This window comes from Bombina bombina, chromosome 6 (assembly GCF_027579735.1).
Source record: "Bombina bombina isolate aBomBom1 chromosome 6, aBomBom1.pri, whole genome shotgun sequence".
NCBI lineage: Eukaryota > Metazoa > Chordata > Amphibia > Anura > Bombinatoridae > Bombina > Bombina bombina.
Genome location: NC_069504.1, coordinates 252,706,327 through 252,716,080, shown reverse-complemented (window position 1 = coordinate 252,716,080; position 9,754 = coordinate 252,706,327). Strand labels below are relative to the sequence as shown.

The following is a 9,754-nucleotide window of genomic DNA, read 5'->3' as shown; positions in this document are numbered from 1 at the left end:
TGTTACACATCTGAAAAACATGTATTCAATGTGCAAACTAACCTATCAGTATATGGTACTTAAGGGAAATAAAAATGAATGGTGATCCAACTGACAGCCGCACGTTATTCAGTTGTTAACTCACAGTATTTAATATTATATATTAATTCAATTGTTTTTAATTTCCCAATCCCACATCGATTCTTCATGCAAACATTTCGCACTTGAGTACAGCAAACGGAAGTGACGTATGTGTCTGACAGTGCTGGTATAACCCCGGAAGTGTGATGCTTTCTCTGTGCAAGTGTGCATTTGATCAGTGGCTCGGGTTTGTTTTTTGTATACAGGTGTCTCCTGCTAGTGGAGATGGATAACAGACGGAAGTCAAGGCAGCTGAAATGTTATAGTCAGGTAAAATACGGAACCACCTGTCAATCATAACAGCACCTCCTGGGTCAAAAGGCACCAAATTTGCTAATTATTTTTTTTACCCATTGGATGTAAGAGAGAGTATATTTTTTTCAGGGGGTTAATATTATAACACCGGTTGTGTTCGGATTGCGCATTTCTTTAAGTGTTGATTGATTTGTAATTGTTTATGGTGTATAACGTTTCGAAGATTTATTGAATTGTTTTTTTTCTGTTTAAGTGGTCATCAACCAATTTAAAGAGGTATAAAAAGTAAACAGTGCCTTTGAGTAGTCTCCTCTCTCCATTTAGAGCTTCCCCTTATGTTATAAGTGTGTAAAATATGTGTATGTGTGCTAGCATCAGGTCATAGCTTTGTTGTTTGGGACTGTAGAAAGTCAAGTCTCTCTTAGCTCTTGCAGTTTTATTTATTAGTATTGCAAACGAATAACAGTTGCCTGTGTTTTCCAATATTTAGATATTTTCAACACCAGATATGCTACATACAGATATTTTGGATAGTGCATCTGTGTGTGTGTGTGTGTGTGTATATATATATATATATATATATATATATATATATATATATATGTGTCCACTGTAGGAACTATCCAAATGCTGGAAACTGCAGGTTGTTTGTATTCATGTGTCTATGGGCCTGAGAGAGAAATCACACAATCTTTGTGGAGCATTATATTGTAACTTGTGTCTTTACTAGACAAATACAAAAGTCCAAGTTGTGAGTAGTTATAATTGGGACTTCTTTTTTTTTTTTTTTTTTTTTTTATATATATACAGTATTAATGTTCGTCGGTGGGCTTTATGCACATTGTATAATAATGCAATATTGAACACACTTGTCCCCTTTATACTAACATTGCTGTCGGTCTGCAGAGCTCTTGAACATAAGTGCATGTAATGGGGAGCTGGCGTATATAAATGTATGACTCCGGGCTTGGATTAGATTTAATTCCCCTTTCACAGTCTGTATACATTCATGGTGAAGGTTTAGCAAACACGTACCTTCCAACTTTGTTTTTCCGTGATTTAGTGACCTGTGTGGTGATGTTGTTGAGTGTATCACTCACCCTCTAATCTGCCGTCATCCGTGTTTGCCTTTTAAGCTCCTACTGCACTCCGCTCGTCGGTCCGATCCGATTATTTGTGACGTCACCCCAGTGGGTGTGTGACTCCCCCGTTGTCCTATTGGCTGAAAAGCCTGTGCCGGTTACCTTGCTGTCTGTACTTGTTTGTTCTGGCTTGTTATGCCTCTGTAAGTGCACCTGTTAGTGCGGTCCAGTTCTCCAGTTTCTCTGGCTCAGCCCAGGATAACCATATCTCACCGGCTTGTCCGTGAAACTCCTCGGCAGATGACGTTGCTGAAGGGGTGTGTGTCTAGCTCTCTCACGATTGGTTAGGAGCAGGGTAAAGAGAGCATGGGTAAACGGCCAAGTTGGATCAGGATCAAAAAAGGAATCCCACGCTCGTATGAATAAAGCAAAAATCTTTATTAATTACTTAAAAATCATGACAGCATGCCACCTACACAAAAATGTGGAGAGAGGAAAGCGCAGCACAAGGGCTTACGCGTTTCGGCAGTTTGCCGTATTCATAGCCTGATGTGTCGGTTTCTTCCTTCACTTTAAATACCTTACAAAACATACTGATTGGTTAAAGCAAGCGCTAAACCCTCCCTCCTATGTATAACACCTGTGCAATCACTAATGAATACAATGACTGTAATTCTTAGTATTCCTGACAGGTAGCAATGTGACTGTATGTCATAAAGTAATAATGTGCATACGTGACAAATACACCTGTCTCAGCCTATACTAAGGAATAGGGAGATTACAGTTATCTATATTTAATGACTATTGAAAGCATAACTATATTACATAAGAATAAGATATACGTACTGATAAAATATAACAACTAACTCATACTGTGCCTGTGATGGTTACTGAAATTGGTCTGTCCTATACTCTAGGAATAGCAGCTCTTTCCTTTTATTCCGTTGTACATCTAAGAGATATGGAAAGATATCATAGTATTGCTGGGCTAAATAAATCTAAAGGCCTATATACTGTATATATCCCAATGTGTGTAAAATGTGTACCCTTCATAGTGACCATGCCAATTTTCTCATAGCAAACTTATTAACTTCCATCTATATTTTAAATAGTTTGTATATTAGGTTGATAATTAATCTTTGGCTAGATATAATGGGTATTATAAATTTGATATTCCTGATATGATTTTAAAAGGATTGTTTTAGTATATAATTAAATACCTACTTTGATAGATTTTATTAAAGATTACATTTAAGGGATGACCTACTCCCAATAATTTATTATATCATACCGGGAATTTAGGCCTTCTGGATGTCTCATTCTTGACTTGAACATCCAGAAGACCTCCCTTTTTGCAAGCAATCTATCTATATCTCTCCCTCTTTTGGGTATTTTCACTTCTTCTATGGCGCACCATTTTAGTGTATGGATGTCTCCATTATGGTTTTCTACAAAATGATGCACCAATGTGGTAAGAGACCTTTCTCTTAATGAATAAAACAAATGAAAAAATCACTTTGCTATAAAAAAAAACACATGTAACACTTTTAAATACAGTTTTTTGTTTTGTTACATATTCAGAAACCTAGCTATAGATACAGTCCAAGCTTCTTGAAATCAGCTCTTGATTTTCCTGGGTGCAATTGCCCACCTAAAATTGTATCCTGGCATGTATATTCTAGAGTCCTGGACACTCTCACATGTTACCCTCTGTAAAGCTACTTGCTTCTCTGTGAAATGTGGTAGCTGTTGCGTGCATTCAGCTTCTTAGTGGGAGGTCCCAGATGTGACTGATATTTTATTTTTATTTATTATTTTATTTATAAAATATTTTACCAGGAATGATACATTGAGATTTCTCTCATTTTCAAGTATGCCCTGGGTCCACAAAACATTGCATTGATACAATAGGGTACAATAACATTCAAAAACAATAATAATACACAATAGATGCAAAAATTTAACATAGAACAGGTAAGAAATATATAATCAACCATGACAGGTGCATTCTGTTTTGAAATATGTAGAGAGGGATCTCTTAAAGGATATTAGGCTTGGGGAAGGTTTGAAAGTGTGCGGGAGGTCATTCCATAACTGTGGCGCTCGGTAGGAAAAGGAGGATCGAGCTGCTTTATTTTTGTATTGAGGCAAGCTAAATAATGTGCTGGTACTGGATCGGAGGTTATAGGAGGTGGGAATAGCCGGGGAGAGCATTCTGCTCAGGTAGGGTGGGAGCTTTCCAGAAAGGCACTTAAACACAAGGCAGGAAAGATGGAGGGTGCGTCTGGATTCCAGCGTCAGCCAGTTTAGTTCTTTTAGCATGTCACAATGGTGGGTCTTGTAGTTACATTGTAGCACAAAGCGGCAGAACGAGTTATACCATGTATTAAGTTTATTAAGGTGAGTTTGTGATGCAGGTGCGTATACTACGTCCCCATAATCCATGATAGGCATCAGCATTTGCTGTACAATCTTTTCCTTTACTGTAGGGCTGAGGCAAGATTTGTTTCTGTACAGGGCACCTAATTTTGGATAAAGTTTAGATGCAAGTTTTTCTATGTGGAGGCCAAAAGATAGATTGGGGTCTAAGAACATAACCAAGTATTTGAAAGAGTGGCCTGCGGTCAGCGTGCAATTGGATTTTGTTTTGATGCGTAGAAGGGCATTTTGTAATTTGTGTAATTTAGGTCCAGTTCCATGAATCATTGTGACAGCTTTGTCAGTGTTTAGGAAGAGTTTGTTTTTTGAGATCCACTTTTCTACCTCTGTGAACTGGTCTTGGAGCACTGCTTCAAGCTGCGGCAGATCAGATTTGTTTGCATAGATTACCGTGTCTGCGTACATGTGTACAGTTGAGGATTTGCAGACATTAGGCAAATCATTTATAAATAATGTGAATAGTAGGGGGCCGATAATGGAACCTTGGGGAACACCACACACGTGACTGGGAGAGGGAGGGAGTCACTGTTAGAAACAGAGACATATTGTGATCGAACCGATACATATGATCTAAACCAGGTTAACGGACAATCGGCAATACCAGAGTTTTTTAGTTTGAGCAGTAGTATGTCATGGTCCACTGTGTCATAAGCCTTAGCAAAATCAAGGAAAATAGCTTCAGTTAGGTCTCCTTGTTCCATGCCAGTTTGGATGTTGTTGCAAACTTTTAGGAGGGCAGTTGTAGTGGAGTGATTCAGTCGAAAACCTGATTGATCAGGGTTCAGATAGTTAGAAAGTTGGTAATACTCGCATAATTGTGTATGGACGCATTTTTCTAAGATTTTTGACAATACTGGGAGCAATGATATAGGGCGATAGTTAGAAACCAAGGTTAACTCCCCACTTTTATGAATAGGCACTACTCTTGCAGTTTTCCAGAGTTTAGGTATGTATCCAGACACCAAGTATTGGTTAATTAGGGATGTGACAGGCTTAGCAATTGCTGGTGCACTGAGCTTCAACAGCATTGCTGGGATTTGATTAGGTCCAGACTGTTTTTTCATTTTTAGATTATTAAGGTGTTTCTTAACAACATTGATGGGTACAGGTCTAAAATTTAACCTCTCTATATTGGGTCTTTGCTCTTTTAGTGGGGCCTGATCCACATTTGTAGCTTCAGGATGCGTGCCATTTATTAGTTTGTTAATCAGGGTGGTGGAGCATCCGACAAAATAATTGTTAAAGGCATTTGCTATTTCTAAGGGTAGTTGCAGGTTTTGGTTATCCACATTGACAGTGGAGGGTTGGGAGTAGATTGGTGGATTTTGTAAGTTATTTATGAGTTTCCAAAACTTTCTAGGGTTAGATATGTTATTGTTCAGATTTTCACAGAAATATTGGGCCTTAGCCAATTTTGTTTGTTTAGTGCATATATTTCGCCATTGTCTATATACACAGTGATCATTCATAGAGCCAGTATGCTTGAACTTTGACCACAATGAATCCCGAAATTGATACATTTTGAATGAGGTCAGCTGTGATCCAATTCAAGTGTGCTCCTTTTACTCTCACCTTACTCAGCGGGGCATGTAAATTCAAAACTAGTAGGAGTTCAGACTGAAAGAATTCAACTGCAGAGTCTAGATCTGGTATTAGGTTTAATCTGTGCCAGGGGAGGTTCTTGATGTCATTTAGAAATGATTGAATATTACATTTTTTGAAGGACCTGGTGAGTTTAACCTTGGGAGAGGATTTATTAGCCTTTATTTTGCGCACGCAGTACACTAAGCAGTGGTCACTGAAATTGTTAGGGAGAACACCTGCCTCCTGGATTCGGTCGGGAGAAGTGGAGAGAATCCAGTCGAGCAGGGTATGATTATGGCTTTTGATGTTTATGCGAGTTGGGGAGGAGATTAATTGCGTTAGCTGCCAATCAATGTTAAAATCTCCAAAAACCAAAATTTCACTTTTTGTTTTTTGAGCTATGGATTCACTAAAGAGCTGTGCTATGTCTGAAATGGAATGCACAGGGGGTGAACTTTTTGGAATTGTCAACATAAATTACAATGCCGCCTCCTCTCTTTGCTCTGTCAATTCTATGGCATGAATACCCATGTATTGCAATGGCAGAGTCAGGTATTTTTGCAGTTAGCCATGATTCAGAGATCACAATGATTTTTGGCTTGTAGTGTAAACACCAAGCTTTCAGTGCATCGATTTTTTTGGTAGTAAGATGCGGATATTACAGTGCACAAAGGAGAGGCCTTTTTTAGTTGGAAGGCTAGGAATGGAATTTGCTGGGGGACCAGGGTTAGACTCTACATCATTTGCAAGGGCAAGTAACATAAGGAATAGGAATTTGGACATAGTTTTTGTTTGGCTATATAGTGAATGGCATACTTTATAATTTTGTGAGGTGGGGGTAGGAGGGTTATTTTTTATAACTCTCCACCAGCACTCAGCAGATAAGTTACAGCAACAGAGCAGGCCATGTTGTATGATTTGTTTTCCAGTTTGAGGTGGGTGCTTATGGTGGTAATGAAGTGAACAAAATTAGAGTGAGAAAAGGGTTGTCACGAATATCAGTATGGTCATATTTTGATACATGTTAGTGCTATGAGGTGTGTAGATGAAAATAAAACAAAAATAGTACAATTTAAAAAAGATATATATGTATATATATTGTGTGTGTATATATATGTGTGTGTGTGTGTATATATATATATATATATATATATATATATATATATATATATATATATATATATATATATACATATATATATATATACATACATACATACATACATACATACATACATACATACATACATACATACATACATACTACCAATGTGGGATATATAGCTATTTGTAGGGAGAGAGTATGTATGTATTCTAAAGGGTTAAGTGAATGGAAGGATGTGCTGATCAGTGTTTGCAGCTGTCAGTTTAGGAGAATGAAAGGTGTGTGGGAGACTATCTATAAATGGGGGAATGAACCTAGGGTGGGAGGGTAACTATCTTCAAAAGGCTACCTTTAGCAGAGGGCTGTGTCAGCTGAAGTTGGTCATATAACAGTACCACCCGCGCTGTACAAAGCTGGTAATTTCAAGCGGCTTTCTTATGGGAGCAGTCTGAGAGTAAAGTTACAACAGCGCAGAAGCTGGCTGTCAGCAAGTTTTCCCTTTTTCCACTCCCTGCTCACTGTGTCTTCACATTGACACTGAGTAAATATAGCATTTGCATGAAGTATATGGCGGGAGAGATAGGTGTAAGTTGCGAGACATTTGTTCCTTCAGATGATAGATCATTTCCTTTTACTAAAGCAAAAAAATATGAAATTCATGGAAGAAATTAACTTATTAATAAATGAAGAAGCCATCCACATGAAACCAAAGCCATAACTAGCTATAATATAGACAAAATGTTATTTGTATTTGGTAGCTACAGGTAGTTTAAATGAATATGACATTTATTTTTAACTCCTCTGCTATAATTACTATTTGAAACTCTGTATTTTTTTATATAAGACAGGTACAGTCAGGGCCCACTCAGTATATTGTAGTGGCTGAGTCAGAGAATGCAATGACGCACCCCCATTAGTAACATTACTGATTATCATATCAACCTACTAGCATGACCGCTAACCTTACTAAGCTTGCCTACCTGCATGCAATCAATGCTTATACATGATTGAGCAATAAGTGGGAAGGAAGTTGGGGACAATATGCACTTGTCCCACCTTGAATGTCACCCCTGACTGGTTGTTCTGTGCCTTTGTGCATGATGACGTTATGCTGCTGGGAGCCTTAAACTTTTTCCCCAGAGACAGAGGATAGGAGTCATCTGGGTCTGACAATAACTGACTCAGTCACAGAAGTGCTGCCCCTTGTCAAGTGCTGCCTGGGTTGTTTGACCCACTTTGTCCCATGGTTGAGCCGGCCCTGGGGAAAGTGAAAATTCCTTTTCACATTGATGTTACAATTCAGACAAACTATTCAGCCAAAATCCTGGATAGATCTTGATCTCTAGTAAATCTAGCCAAACTTTCCTTAAGATTAAAAATATATATATTTTAATCTATAAATTTATTCTTTTGAAAGTCTAAGTTTTTAAAAACATAATGTGGGTAAATTAAACACCCTATTATAAATCAGGTGTGGCTAGTGAAATCCATTGTCTTTTCTCATAATCAGGAGAAGATCTAGTAAGCAGGGTATTCTAAAAGAGCCATGTCACGTCTTTTTGTGAAGCCCCTTAGTCACAATACCTGGCCAAATGTAGTGGTCATTCTTCTTGTATGCCTTTTTTACACAAACACTGCACTGTTTCTGTCATCAACCTTTTATGTTTTAACATAGTAACATAGTAGATAAGGTTGAAAAAAGACTGAAGTCCATCGAGTTCAACATATACAAATCTAAAATACTTACAAAAAGCTCCAGTTAAGCTTAAATAACCCCATTAAAATGTGACCCATTTAATACTAGCAATCATATCCATGAATTTTGTTTATATACAGAAATTTATCCAGACTATTTTTAAATGTATCTATGGTATTGGCATTCACTACCTCCTTTGGTAATGAGTTCCACAATTTTATTGCTCTTACAGTGAAAAAACGTTTCCGTTGCAGGAGATTAAATCTCCTTTCCTCCAACCTTAAATTATGACCTCTTGTCAGAACCAATTTTCTTGGAATAAAAAGAGCTTCTGCCATCTCTGTATATGGGCCTTGAATATATTTATATAAAGTAATCATGTCACCTCTCAAGCGCCTTTTTTCTAAAGAGAACAGACCCAGTTTGGCTAGCCTCTCCTCATAGGTTAATTTCTCCAATCCCCTTATCAGCTTTGTGGCCCTTCTCTGAACTTTTTCTAGTTCTGCAATATCTTTTTTAGCAATCGGTCCCCAGAACTGCACTCCAAACTCAAGGTGAGGTCTTACCAGGGCTTTATATAATGACAGAATTATGCTTTCCTCCCTTGAATCAATGCCTCTTTTAATACATGCTAGTATCTTATTAGCCTTTGAAGCCGCTGCTCTGCATTGTGCACTCATCTTTAGCTTGTTATCTATTACTACTCCCAAATCCCTTTCCTCCTGTGTTTGGCTAAGTCTTGTCCCATTTAAAAAATACATAGCCTGCTTATTTTTACTTCCAAAATGTAGAACCTTACATTTTTCCGTATTAAATCTCATTTTCCATTCACTTGCCCATAGTTCTAATTTTAGCAAATCCCTTTGCAAAGAGAGTTCATCCTGCTCTGACCTAATGACCTTACTTAACTTAGTATCATCTGCAAAAATAGAGATGTCGCTATTTAATCCTTGCTCCAAGTCATTTATAAAAATATTAAAAAGAACAGGGCCCAGTACTGATCCCTGGGGGACGCCACTGATTACCTTTGTCCAATCTGAGTATGATCCATTTACTGCTACTCGTTGCTCCCTATCTTTTATCCAGTTATTTATCCATGAGCTAACATTTTCAGCTATTCCCAGTCCCTTAATTTTGTGCATTAATCTCTCATGTGGCACTGTATCAAATGCCTTTGCAAAATCTAAGTATATCACATCAACTGATTCCCCTTTATCTATATTTTTACTTACTTCCTCGTAGAATCTAATTAGATTAGTTTGACATGATCTATTTCTCCTAAAGCCATGCTGATTAGAACTCATAATCTTGTTTACACGAATATGCTCATCAATATAATCCCTTATAATCCCTTCAAATATCTTCCCCACTATTGATGTCAGACTAACTGGTCTATAGCTTCCTGGATCATCCCTGCTTCCCTTTTTGAAGAGTGGCACCACATCAGCTTTACGCCAATCCTGGGGTACCATG

General features: G+C 37.8%; 1 protein-coding gene across 1 annotated transcript in view; it reads left to right on the top strand.

Moving 5' to 3' along the window:
• Positions 1-268: 268 nt before the first annotated feature.
• The window catches only part of TMEM19 (transmembrane protein 19), a 69,134-nt gene continuing 59,648 nt past the window's right edge, over positions 269-9,754 (top strand). The window contains 1 exon segment of the mRNA XM_053716780.1: positions 269-390. The gene's annotated coding sequence lies outside the window, so the exon portion shown is untranslated.